Source organism: Caretta caretta, chromosome 2 (genome assembly GCF_965140235.1).
Source record: "Caretta caretta isolate rCarCar2 chromosome 2, rCarCar1.hap1, whole genome shotgun sequence".
NCBI lineage: Eukaryota > Metazoa > Chordata > Testudines > Cheloniidae > Caretta > Caretta caretta.
The window spans coordinates 64,334,803-64,348,304 of NC_134207.1; the positions used below are offsets into that span (position 1 = coordinate 64,334,803).

Below are 13,502 nucleotides of genomic sequence, written 5' to 3' on the forward strand. Positions count from 1 at the left end.
ATTTAAGCTTGCTGGAAGTTCACCCCAATAAACATCGAATTGTTTGCACCTTCGGACTTCAGGTATTGTTGCTCTCTGTTCATGCGAGAAGGACCAGGGAAGTGGGAGAGTGAAGGAATAAGCTCTCTAACAGGAGGCAGGATAGATGTCCTATTTTTTTTATGCCCCATTGCAGGAAGTGTGGGAAAGAGACAGAATGGCTCTCAAGGAAGTTTCTTCCTTGAAGCTAGCCTAGAAAGCTGTGGAATAAAACTCATTTTTAAATCTCTTATTTTAATTCTCTAACATATGCTTTATTTCTCAGTCGCCCAGGAAGAGGGGAACATGAGGCAGAGCATCTGGACCCAGCCTTTCAGCACAAGGAGGTATATAAGACCAAGGGAATCAGTAGTGCCTGACAAATTTGCACCTGACATAGCCTTTAAGCTATTTTGCTTCTTAGGAAGTAGAAATGTGTCATTCTCAATGCTGATTGGTTATGGGATAGTAGAAGAGGGGACACAATAAGAAAGAGGCCAGTTTGAGACACAGAGAGAGGATTTTAGGACGGTGTTATTTTAATACCTTTTAATTCAACCAAATCCTGACTCTGTGTCCTATACTGAAGTCAAAAGCATTTCTGGCAGTGATTTTGTGAGATCTTGCAAGCTAAGGAGGCTTGGTCAGTACTTGGAAAGGAGAAGCCCCAAGGAAACCCATGGTGCAACAGGAAGTAGTGTTGATCATTTACAATACCTACTTAGTGACAAGCACCAAGAGTAAACCAATATCTTAGTATATTGGGAACACTGTGCTGTCTTTCAGAAGGAAGGTCCTGAACACTAAGGGTCGTTAAAGAGTAAAGGGTTGAAGCCCAGTTTCTTGACCTAATTCCAGCTGGTTACTTCAATCCTATCTGTGGTTTCAACAATTTTCAGTTGCAGAAAATCACATCCTGTACTAAACAGTTCTGTCCTCCATGCATGACAGGCTAATTACTAGTGGTGGGTGGAATGGTCTCCATAATAGAAACTTATAGTTGTGAAGCTGTAAAGCAGTTTGACATGTTTGGATGAAAAGCACTATATGAAAGTGGCTCATTGGTATAATAAAATAATTAGCAGCAAGATACAGAGTAGGAAATGTTTAATAGATTGAATAAAAAAAGGCTACTGAAAGACACATCACATCCAAGATTGTTAAAATAGGTGAAGAGGGCACATTTGCAGAAAAATCCTCTACAATCTATTGTTGGTATTGTCTTTATATGTCACAGAAGATGCAGAAATTGTTGCCATCAACAGCAATGGTGGCTGCCTTTTCTTTTCTGCTGAACTCTGTTCACTTTGTTACACCCCCACTCTCTCTTTCTTTTGTCCATTTGTCACAGGCTGTCATGTAGATTTTGAGCTCTCTGGGGCAGAGACTATCTACTTTGCTATTTGTCTGGACAGTGCCCAGCACAGTTAGACCTCTTGACTGGGGTTTCTAGGCACTACCATAATACAAATAATAAATAATAATATTGTCAACATGTAGTCTTTAAAAAGGTCCACACTGTGTAGGAAAGTGATTGGCTAGAGTTATCCAGAGAACAGAGAAAATACTTCTCACTGTAGTACAAGGCTTGCCTATGGAAGATAATTTGTTCAAAGGAAGGCTTCTTGTATATCAATAACAAGATTTTAGAAGGAAACAACTTACACACTGAATGAAGAAGAATATGTCATGAAAAGATGCTATTGATTGCTTCAGTATGTTTTCCTAAGCAGAAATATAAACAAATCCACTACCATGTACCCTCCATGTTTTCAAAATCAGTACCAAGAAGGCTCTAAGAGAATAAAACTTGCATGTAGAATGCGTTTTTGTCCAGATAAAAGGCTTTGTATTTAACAAAAATTAGTCTCTATGACTGTAATCCAATTCCATTTGTTTAAGTAAAACAAACCCTTTCTGAAGTGACGGAGCAGTGAAAAGTAAAGGACTTCAGCAGACACTAAAGTCTTGGAGACTTTCCCTATGTAAACTTTGCTTCATTTTTTTTCTTTATTTTATTTTTCTACTATGTTAAAAAAAGTTCTGCAATGAAGTTAATTTAATAGGCATAGCATTAAACTGTATGGCAAGGATTAGCAATTAGCATTATAATTAAGGAGAGAGCAGTGTGAGTACTTTATCATGCTTTTTAATTTGTATTATTTACTTATCAAGTGCAAGAAGACAGGGACTAGAGCTGAGGGGAAAGAACAAGGGGCCTTAATACTATAGTAGTTTTTTTAGTTTGGGCAAACAGAGGCTTGATCGAACTAGGAAAAGTCTTGATATATAGGGGTTATGTTTAATCACTGCTTGATTGCAGTTTAGCTAACTGGCTTAATGAAAGGTGTGAAGTGTGGCTGTATATTATCTAAACCAGTATTTAAACAGCAGGAACATAGCATAAGAGGCTACTTATGTCCTTTTTTATACCTTTCATAAATTAATTTATCCACTTAATCCTTTGCAGAAGGAGGCACTATTAGGAAAGTGTTTATCTGTGTTATGTGTAAATGACGTATTTTCTAGATTTTACAATTATCTATATCCAGCTGTAGGATTGAGGAGACCCCACATGGTGATGGCTTAATAGAGCTTTTCTGTCTTTAGTTTCCATGACTCTGACATGTATTTAGAACAGAACTTTTCATTTCTTTGTTTTTAAAGAAGGGCTGTGCTGGGTCCAGTGAGTCAAGGACAGGAAAAGAATAGCCAACCGAGATATTAGGGTTTATAGATCTAAAGGAACTTGCCTTCCTATAGCTAGAGCTCAACTAAATTGAATCAAAAAATGCTTCCAGAAAGGAATTTCTCTAGAGAAAAACAAAAAGTGCTTCTTACAGCCAAGCAGACTCTAGCCTCTACCTGCCTATCTGTCTATCTGCCTGACAAACCTTGGGAGAGAGCTTCCTGAGATTACTTAGAGTCCTCTGGGATACGGTAATTCATTCCATCTGAGCCCAGTCACATTTCCTTAATTGTTGGCCTCCCAAGCAAAAGGAGGGCAGCAGTGGAAGCTGTTGTTGATCTGGGGTAGGATAAACCCTTCCTCTCCAATGTTTAGCAAGGAGTCTATGGACTATAACTTGCCTGCACTTTTTTTGGATTTCAAAGAGGCAGAAGAGGCAGAAAAGTACAGGACATTAGATTACATTTGTAGCCAGACATTCCCCCTTCCTCCCCATACCCCACAATTTGCTCTTTCAAGTGCAGTTTGCACACTTTTCCTGTTATGCTGTTACAAAGCCACAAACAGTGGAAGTCCCCAGTGATGTTAGATGCTTGCTTAAAGCTACACTGCTCTATATTACCAATTGTATTCATACTTATGAATATGCAATCAATTAATGTAAGGAATGAGTGAGAGAATGTGAGTGGCAGCCAATGGCAAAGTAAAGAAACAAACATCGCCTTTTATGCAACCATGGTATTATCGTGGTGAAGATATAAATCTTGAGATGGGTGGCCAGGACAGGTTACCAACAAGGAAATGTAACAGCACACTAAACTTGGGACCGGACCACAAGCAGTAGAGCCCTCCCGCAGATCCGAAGGGACTCCGGGGATTCTCAGTGCCCCGTGTTCGCTCTCTGGGCAGCTGTGGCCTGGACAGCCTCAGTCATCCAAACCAACATCCGCGCCTGCACCCTGGCAGCATGAATGAGTTGTGTGTGTGAGTATAACTGTGCTAATACAGGAAGCAATAAGGAAAGCAATAAATGAAGCCTCAGTGCTGCTCAAGTTCACCCTTTGTCTGTGGTTATTTTCTGGCTGGTTCCAGGAATGGGTAGCAATATTGTATGTACCTAAACAAGCTAAATAAATAAACAGTTAAAAGAAAACCACCACCTCTTACATTGTGCGGCTGTTTAGGGAGAACTCATTTCTTCACTGAAAAAAGGCTGATTGTGAGACTGGTATTTTCAGGATCACAAACATGGCAGCATTCAAACATGGGTTTATTGAAATATTATTTTAATTCACTTCAAGATCAACTGATTCCAGATGGTTCATCTGGAATTCCCACAGCTAGGCTTGTCAGATACACTGAAAATCTAATTAGACGTTTCACACACTGATGGGCTTTGAATGAGTTGGATTCTCTGAAGAAAAAATTCCTAGGAGTGATCATGAAGAGGATTGATATTTAGTCAGGGGTATATAGTACAAGTCATGGACAGGTCACGGGGACATGATTTTTTGTTTATTGCCTGTGACCTGACTAAAAATACTCATTACTAAATCTTAGCCTCAACAATGGGTAGAAAACAGTGGAGAACATATTCAAACAACATCATCACATCAAACAACGGTGCATCCTTACCTAGGCACTGTGTTTGGTTTTGTCAGCTCACTGAAAAAACATAGCTAAGAATACCAAGTTCCAGAGAATGGCAACAAAAAGTAGTTAGACATATGGTGAGACAGAAATTCATAAAAAAACTATAGTGGACACTTTCTCATCTGTTGTAATCAGCTTTTCTCTCTACACATTGTGTTTGTACCAAATCTTTCCCACTCCAATATCCTCATTACCAACATATTGTAATACTTTCCCACCCCATCCCTGGGCCCTGTGGAGGGTACTAGACCTAGAATAGAAGGAAGGATGGTTGTTCTCCCTTGATAAATGCTCTCAAGGGAGGGATAATAACTACTTATAGAAAACTGGGCAATATTGCTAATTAATGCTGACATCCCCCTCATAAGGGGGATTATCAGTATCCCCATTTTAGAGCTGGGGAAAAACTGAGATTAATGTGGTTTCTCCAGTGTCACACAGTAAATGAGCCTCTGACCAAGGATGAGAACCAAGGCCTCTTGGCTTCCAGGCTTACCTTGGCATTTCACTCAGCCTTTGTCTGTTTCAGTTTCATTATCCGTCCAAAGAGTCAAATGATACCAACAATAATACTTTGCTTAGTTCTTTGCTTTTACATAGCACTGTCATCCATAGATGTCAAAGTGCTCATCAACACTAAGCATGCATCTGTGGGCACATTTTACAGATGCTGCAACTGAGGCACAGAGAGATGTGTAGGTGACAGGCCCAAGATCACACAGCAAATAGGTGTTAGATCAATGGTTCTCAAACTTTTGTACTGGTGATTCCTTTCACATAGAAAGCCTCCTTATAAATTAAAAACACTTTTTATATATTTAACACCATTATAAATGCTGGAGGCAAAGTGGGATTTGGGGTGAAGGCTGACAGCTCACAACCCCCCATGTAAGAACCTTGTGACCCCTCGAGGGGTCCTGACCCCAGTTTGAGAACCCCTGTGTTAGATCCAGAAGTTTAAGCCAGATCTTTCAGTTCAGAGGTCCAGGCCAACCCACTACAGTATCTCATATTGCTTCCTGGGCAAATCACTTAGGCCCAGATCCTCACGGTGCCTAACTTCCATTTAAATCAGTCCCATTACTTTCAGTGGGAAATAGGTGTCTACATATCTTTGAGGATCTGAACCTCAAACCCTGACCCTGCTATCACTGAGATCAATGAAAAAACTGTCACTGACCTTCAGTGTGCAGTATCAGACTTTTAACCCACCCATCTCTCCATTTTCTTAACTGTAAAATGGCCTGATACCAATATTTTGTACTTACGCAGACCTTTTCCATGTGCAGATCTCATTCTGATTTGGGGTTGTTTTACACCCACTCGGCTTTCCTTTGCACAAGTGTATATGCCTACATAAGGTGCAACGCAGAGGAGAATCAGACCCCAATTTTGATCTGAAGCAGTATTTCTGAGAGGCATTGTGTTTCAGTGAATTACAAATGGGAGCAGATGCAAGGCCATTCCACTCTGTCTTCCTACTCCTGCCTTCTTCTTAGCCAAAGATTTCAGTAAAGGGAAATCCATGGGGTATGTGGTAGGAGCAGGGATGGTGCCATGGAGGGTAAGTGGAGTCAGGGTAAGGGGTGAGTTGCACAGAAGAGACCCTCCAAACCAGTAATACTGGCCACATGATCTGGCTAATTGTTTCTATGTCCCTACTAACAATACCACAAATGAAAGTAACACTATTGCCTCAAACTAACTGTTTTTCCTGCAGGTCTCCTCTGCATTACTGGTTGATTAATAACAAATTATCTCATTAGTACAGTTTGCATTTCCCATGGTCTATTTCTCCCAAAGGTAAAACTCATCCCATTAATTCAGACCAAAATGAAGGATCCCGTTTTGTGACAATTATTATCTCAATTAGTAACATCATTAACATGATGCAGCAAAAGTAACTACACTTTACTGCATTTTAACAGGTGGAAATATTAAATTCTTAATTAACTTTACTGGAGAGAAACTTATTAGAGTACATTTGAAAAGGTCAACCTAAAGGTTAAGAGAACAGCAGCACTATACTGTAATTACTTCAATGACCAGGGAAGCCATTTTAAGTGTTAAAACCTTCTCTTAGGGTTTGGAAAGCAAAGAGCAAAAGCTCTGTTCACACAGTAACAATTTACTAATGAGTAAAAAAAGAAATTGATACTCCATTTGTAAACCTAATCTAAGATGAAGAGCTAAATTACTGCACGAAGGCCGGAGTATACAGACAGGTTGTTGATTGCCTCTGGCTATGTATCAATTCCTTATCCATATTCAACATATAATATCAAATTTTCACAGAAAGATACTCCTATCAAGACACTGCAGTGACCGATTCTCTATAAAATAGATCGGATGATGTTTAGTTTTAAAAAGTTTACTTAAAATAGTAGCTTCAAGTCTTTGTTCCTGGCACAGTGGTACATTGTACTTTTATGTGTCTTTATTTTATTCTCTAGGCAAAAAGGCACATTTCCAAACAGAAAATGTAATAAAAAAGATTTAAGGTTGAAAGTGTGTGTAACCCTTCTACCCGTCAGAGTTGGCAGCAACAAGGGCCGGGTTCAATATCTAGGGGATCCATTCCAATAACACAATGCAAACCGGCTCGAGCCCCCACCCAGTGACCTGGGACAAATACATACCACCACCGCTGGGCGCCTCCAAGAGGCAATACTTCCCCTCTCGCAAGCACATAGTCTGAGTGTAGCAAAAAGCCTTTTAATAACAGAGAGAAACAATGTGACATTATGTTGGGGAAACACCACCAACAGGATTCATAACACAACCCATGAGCAAAAAACCCACCCCAAGCAAATTGGGGCATGCCCTTTCCCTTTTGTTCTTGAGTCCAGCAACCCCAAATCACCCAAAGTCCCCAAAGTCCAATGACCCAAAAGTCTCTGTCCCTGGTCAGAGCAGCCCCAGAGTTCAAAAGTTTATCTACAGAGCTTTACCTCCCAACCTGGGTGGAGATGGGGGCGGAGGTAAAAGGCACCTTACATGATCTGAAGCTGACCGCCCCACAGCTCCATAGGCCTTCGCTCCGCTCCACTCCGCCAGCCGCCCCACAAACTGCTTCGCTCATCTCCACTCCGCGGCCCACACGCAGCTCCCGCCGTCCCACGAACTGCTCCGCGTCCCACCAGCAGCTCCCGCCGTCCTATGAACTGCTCCACCAGCCTGTCCACAAGGCACTCCAGCCGTCCCGCAAACTGCTCCACAATATATCTTCAGGCTCCCCCACTACTTAACACAACAGTCAGTGATTTCAGCTCTTAGTCAGTTCAGCTCTTTGGTGAATTCAACTTGTAGTAGGGGAGCCTCAGTGCTGGTGCACCATTAGCCCAAAGTAAGCTCAGTAGCCTGTAACTGGACTTCTAATGAAATCAAAATTAGCTCTGATATTCCACAGTGGAGAGAGGAGGAAGTGCAATTAGCATGTAATGCCCTCACCAAGAGGCCCATGCCACCAAGTATTAATACTTATCCACAGCCTCTCTCAATTCACAGAGTTTTGGAACCCATGACCCTTGCCTAGTGAGTGCTACTTAGTTGATGGTGAGTCCCTCCATCATAACAAAAGGCCAAGTACAGTTCCAAGCACAGTTCCCATAATCAGGGTAATAACAATTTATTCTTCCTGCCCCAATAACAGAGACACTGGGGATCCCACAGCAGCCAAAGTGACCATTTGGGCAGCTCTGGCCTCATTCTAGGCGGGGTGGGTGTGCCTATGCAAATGAGATCGGCCCCTGAAGTTCTTTTCCACAACTTGCCACACCTCACCACCAGATGTCAGGGTGGAGCTCATCCTGACACTGCTTACATCTGTTTCACTGGATCCCTGCTAACAGGTAAGAGCTCCCCCAAAATAAATGTATTTTCTTTCCAAAAATTCTAAACCTCTCGCAGTAGGTTTACACCAGTGATTCAAAGGTGTGTGAGAGAGGAGAGTTAGATGCTTATCTATGAAATTAGGAACCTAACTTTAGGCATTCGTTATTGAAAATGAGGCTACATCTACATTTGAGCTGGAAGGTGTGATTCCCAGCTCACAAAGATGTATCCACACTAGCTCTGTTCAAGCTAGGGCACTACAAAAAGCAGTATAGTTGGGATAGCACAGGCAGTGGCTCAGGCTAGCTGCCCATATACACACAGCTGGATTTTGGGGCAGGCAATCACCTGGGGTGCCAGACTTGTGGGACGCCGGGCTCTGGGTGCTGTTTTTGTTGTTAACATCAAAAGAGAAAATAGAATGCTTGAAGTAAAATGTTTCAGCTGTACTAGATGTAGATTCATTTTTCACTAACCTTCTAGAATGTTCTGCACCTTTGTAGAATCTCATAAAACCTTCCAGGTTTCAAAGAGCTAAATTTTCCTCGAACTTCCTAGAATGTTGTCAGTCATGCCTTCACAGGTATATAAGGGGTGGAGTATCACCAGAGAGTCCGTGAGATATAAGAATGAAGTGAAATGAAGTGAGAGCCCAGCTGCGATATTGTGAACCTTGTTTTATTGTGTAATTGTGAAAGTGTACTTGTGTTTTAAGACTTGAAGAGTGTAAGTAGTGACTAATAAAGGACATATTTAATGAGACAACAAAGGTATCTATCTAATCCCTATCTACGCAGCAATATAAAAGAATTACTGTTACTTCTTTTGCCAAGATTAACACAAAATGTGGCTGAGCTTTGTGACTTTGTCCTCACACACAACCATTTCAGATTTGGGGACAACTTATACCTTCAAGTCAGCGGCACTGTTATGGGTACCCACATGACCCCACAGTATGCCAACATTTTTATGGCTGACTTAGAACAATGCTTCCTCAGCTCTCGTCCCCTAGCGCCCCTTCTTTACTTGCACTACCTTGATGGCATCTTCATCATATGGACCCATGGGAAGGAGGCCCTTGAAGAATTCCACCTGGATTTCAACAATTTCCACCCCACCATCAACCTCTGGACCAGTCCACACAAGAGATCCACTTCCTGGACACTACAGTGCAAATAGGTGATGGTCACATAAACACCGCCCTATACCGGAAACCTACTGACTGCTATACTTACCTACATGCCTCCAGCTTCCATCCAGGACACATAACATGATCCATTATCTACAGCCAAGCCCTAAGATACAACCGAATTTGCTCCAATCCCTCAGACAGAGACAAACACCTACAAAATCTTTATCAAGCATTCTTAAAACTACAATACCCACCTGGGGAAGTGAGGAAACAGATTGACAGAGCTTGACAGGTACCCAGAAGTCACCTACTATAGGACATGCCCAACAAGGAAAATAACAGATCACCACTGGCCATCATGTACAGCCCCCAATGTATCCTGGAAAACAATCCCTCACTCTCACAGATCTTGGGAGGCAGGCCAATCCTCGCTTACAGACAGCCCCACAACCTGCAGCAAATACTCACTAGCAGCTACACACCACACCACAGAAACACTAACCCAGGAACCAATCCCTGTAACGAACCTCGTTGCCTACTCTGACCCCATATCTACTCAAGCGACACCATCAGAGAACCCAAGCATATGAGCCACACCATCAGGGATTCATTTACCTGCACATCTACCAATGTGATATATGCCATCATGTGCCAGCAATGCCCCTCTGCCATGTACACTGGCCAAACTGGACAGTCTCTACGTAAAAGAATCAATGGACACAAATCAGACATCAGGAATGGTAACATACAAAAGCCAGCAGGAGAACACCTCAATCTCCTTGGACATTCTATAACAGATTTAAAAGTAGCCATACTTCAACAAAAAAACTTCAAAAACAGACTTCAAACAGAAACTGCAGAACTAAAATTCATTTGCAAATTTAACACCATTAATTTGGGCTTGAATAGGGACTGGAAGTGGCTGGTTCACTACAAAAGCAACTTTTCCTCTCTTGGTATTGATATCTCCTCATCAATTACTGGGAGTGGACTACATCCAGCCTGATTGAATTGGCCCTGTCAACACTCGTTCTCCACTTGTAAGATAACTCCCTTCTCTTCATGTATAATAATGCCTGCACCTGTAATTTTCACTACATGCATCCGAAGAAGTGGGTTTTTTACCCATGAAAGCTTATGCCCAAATAAATCTGTTAGTCTTTAACGTGCCACTGTACTCCTCATTGTTGTTGTGGATACAGACTAACATGGCTACCCTCTGATATGAAATGGTTGATAACTTTCTAAGACTGTGGAGCAGACTTTTGCTGTCCCTAACACTGTCTGTTTTCCCCTGTAGAAAATAAAAGATGCTCATGAAGAAGTCTTCAGGAGCTCCGTATAGGAAGCAAAAAGCTCAATTGCAATCTAGTTTGCAGCAAGGGGCAAATTTGGTGGGAAAATATCTGAAACAGAACAACATAGCCTGGGCTTTAAGCAGTAGTAATTGTCCCAGTGCTGAAGAAATTGAGGAGTGCAACGTAAATGATGGAAGCCCTATTACTAAGGAATTAGCAGATTTACCTAAAGATAAGGAATGGAAATGTGAGGAAAGTGATGGAGAATTGTCCAGTTTTCCTGGTGGCATAAAGGAGAGTGATGATAAAAAAGAATATAGGTCACAGGAAAAGGAGAGTAATGACAAAGGAAAATCTGGTTTTCATGAAAAGGAGAGATATGATAAAGAGGAATCAGCCTTGCATGATGAGAGAAACAACAGTGAGAAAAATTGCACACCACAAATTGATACCTCAGATCCTCCTTTATGGCCGGTGAGCCTAAACTCTGCTGATATTCAGTGTACAATTTTGAACAGGCTGGGCAAAATCGAGGCTATGAAGTTTCCAGTAAATGAGCAGAAGTGACACTTTTTAAAGTCACACTATGAAAGAGTGCCTGAGCATGGTGAGAAACTGAACTGGCATTGGCTACTTTACTTGAAATCAACTGACAAAGTGTTCTGTAATTCTTGCAAAATATTTGAGAAGAATGACAAACCATTGCTTGCGCTGTCTGCATACAATTAATGGCATAAGTTAGCTGATACGCTTAAGCAACATGAAAAATCACCTGGCCATTCAGCTAAAGCTGAATAAACACATAAATGCAGAAAACCAGTGCGTTATCAGTGTCGAAACCCAGCCCTTGAGGAACGTGCTCGAGTGTCTGATCTCAATTGCCCTCTTCCTTACAAAGAATAATTTGTCTTTCTGGGGGTCATCGGTTAAGTTATTCACTGAACATAATGGTAATTTCCTCGATTTCATAGAGCTACTTGGGAAATATGACAACATCATGTGTGAGCACCTACACTGAGTAGTTCGTAAAGAGTTCATTACTCCAGCAAAACAATTCAAAATGAATTTATTGACCTTATGGCAAGGTAGGTGCTTGATAACATATTAATGAGACTTGGCAAAGTGAAGTACTACGCCGCAGTAATGGACTGCACTCCCGACATTAGTCACAGTGAAAAGATGTCATTTACAGTCAGATTTGTTGACAATGAGGATGGCTGTCTCCAAGTAAAGGAACACTATCTGTTTCTGGTCTTTGGACAGCTCTGCTGGAAAAGGCCCAACAGAACTTTTTAATAAACGTTTTGAATGAGAATAAAATAAAGCTTCAGGACTGCCATGGCCAAGCCTATGGCTACAGCTACAGCATGAACACGAAGGGAAGAAACAGTGGCATTCAGGCAAGGATCTTTGCACTGAATACAAGAGCTTTCTTCATGCCTTGAGGCTGCCATTGCCTCAACCTAGTTGTGTCAGATGCAGCATCATCTTTTTTTGATTCATCATCTCTCTTTGGAGTACTTCCAAGGATATACATCCTGTTTTCAACATCAACTGTCAGGGGGAAGATCCTCATGGACAATGTTACAAATCTGACCGTGAAGCGGCTAAGTGACATTTGCTGGGAGAGCCGCTTTGACAGCATAAAGCCAGCGAGGTATCAAGTGACTGAAGTTTATGACGCCCTGATGGAATTGGTGCAGTATAGTAAAGCCAAGGTCAGAATCTGAAATGAGGCACAACACCTGGCAAACCAGATCACAGACTTCAAATTTCTGGTCTCAATTATAGTTTGGCAGGATATCCTGTTCCAAGTAAGCAAAGCACTAAAAACTCAGTCAATGGACATCGTGACTGCTACTACTTTGATGAGAAGTTGCCTTGATTTCATTGTGGCCTACAGAGACAATGGATTTGAAAATGCCATCACTGCTGCCAAAGAAATGGTGGAAAACTTATTCATCGAAAGAAGAGACAGTTTTGTTACGGGGGCAGAGATGACGTGATGAGAAGCTTGGAACTAAAATTCAAGAGGAAGTTGTTTTGCTCACTTGTTGACACTGCTTGAGTGTTCATCGAATAAAGGTTTGGAAAAATGAAGCACCACAAAAAGATCTGGGTTTTTTTTGTATGACCTTTGTAAGCTGCCGGTGGACAAGAAAACACTTTCGAACAATTGCACTGATCTTCACTAGATGCTGAAAACATGGGGAATGTTCAGACATAAATGATAAAGACCTCTATGTTGAATTGGACAATGTCCATCACATTTTGCCACATGGGAAGCACTCTCCACTCCAAGTTCTCCAGTTCATTCATGATGCAGAGCTGAAGGACAGTTTTCCTAATGTGTGGACAGCTTTGTGTATTCTGCTCACACTCCTGGTCACAGTTGCAAGTGGTGAGCACAGCTTTTTGAAGTTCAGGCTCATTAAAACGTATCTTTGATAGACAATGACCAATGAGAGACTGACATCACTTGCTATTTTATCTCTTGAAAATGCCATTGGCCAGTCTTTGGATCTCTCTGATGCTGTGCTTCACTTTGTGAGGGCAAAGGTGAGAAAAGTGACCTTTTGAACTAAAGGACTTGGGTTAAAATTCTAAGGCTGTCACCTACTGTAACACTATTTAATACTGGTCCACCCAATGCTGGTGCACAGTTCAATTTCTTGATGTTAGTAAATTTCAGTTATCCTTAAAATTAAAAAAAGTTTCTATAAGCTTAGAGGAAATGAATTTTTATTTGCTTATGTATGGCATGAATAAATACAGATTTATAGATCCTAGTGGCAAATTTATTGTCTTATAAAACAGGGATAAATAACACATGCCAATCGTGCATCAAAGTTGTGAAATGGGCTACAAATGCAATAAA

General features: G+C 41.4%; 1 protein-coding gene across 9 annotated transcripts in view; it reads right to left on the minus strand.

Annotated features, from left to right (window-relative positions):
- Positions 1 to 13,502, minus strand: part of NKAIN3 (sodium/potassium transporting ATPase interacting 3) — a 578,866-nt gene that overhangs the window by 96,398 nt on the left and 468,966 nt on the right. The window lies entirely within an intron of this gene.